Raw genomic sequence first — 1,201 nt, forward strand, 5'->3', positions numbered from 1 at the left:
AAAAAAAATCAAAACAAAATGAAGAAAGCCCAAGGTTCATGTGGGATACCATCAAAAGAAATAACTTACGTGTCATTGGAATTCCAGAACAGGAAGACAAAAACAAAACCAATGAGAAAATTGGCCAAGATTTGCTGGAGGAGAACTTCCCTGAAATAATGGAAGATGAGAATATATCCATCCAGAAAGTCCAACAAACCCCAAACAGGATAGACCCCAAAAGAAAATCACCAAGACACATCATCATCAAACTTGTCAAAACCAAAGATAAAGACAGAATCCTGAAAGAAGCACAAGGAAAAAACAAAAAGTTACATACAAAGGACAGTCAGTAAGAATAAGCTCTGATTTTTCAGCAGAAACCATGCAAACGAGAAGGCAATAGGATGATATATATGAAACCCTGAAAGAGAAAAATTTTCAACCAAGAATTTTATACCCAGCAAAATTGGGCCTCAAATATGATTGTGAAAATAGATTTCCAGATAAGCAGAAACTAAGGGAATTTGTTAAAACCACACCAACCTAACAAGAGATGCTAAAGGGAGTCCTTTGAACAGAGCACCAAAAATAGCAAATAACAACCAACCATTAATACACAAGATGACAACTCAGAAACCACAGCTATGGACATATCCTAAGTAAAATGAGCTTATAAGATTGTAAACAGCAACCAGAGACATGAATTGGCAAGTGAAGACAACTACAAATTAAAAGAGGGAAAAGACTGTGCAGTCATAGAACTTCTAAATGGTGCACAAGTTATGAAAGTTTAGAACAGAATGGACTGTTGTAAACCTGGAGATAAAATTATAAATCATAAGGTAACCTCAAAGAAAAATGATAAACCTTCATATCACAATAAAAAGGAGGACAAGCACAAAAATTCAGCATATGCTAAAACAACAGCAACAAAGGAAATTATAACATGATTCATAAACATAATGAGCTCAACACAGAAAATAATATGGAACAAAGAAACCAGGGACACCGTGAAAAAACACATAACAAAATGAGAGCAACAACTTCAAACTTATCAATAATTACCCTGAATGTTAATGGATTAAATGCACCACTCAAGAGATGGATAATTGCACATTGGATAAGAAAACACAACCCATCAATATGCTGCCTACAAGAGACACACCTTAGAGATAATGACAAAAACAGACTAAAAATCAAAGGTTGGAAAAAGACATAA

This window comes from Orycteropus afer, unplaced genomic scaffold (assembly GCF_000298275.1).
Source record: "Orycteropus afer afer isolate SDZICR_OR568_19922 unplaced genomic scaffold, OryAfe1.0 scaffold00004, whole genome shotgun sequence".
NCBI lineage: Eukaryota > Metazoa > Chordata > Mammalia > Tubulidentata > Orycteropodidae > Orycteropus > Orycteropus afer.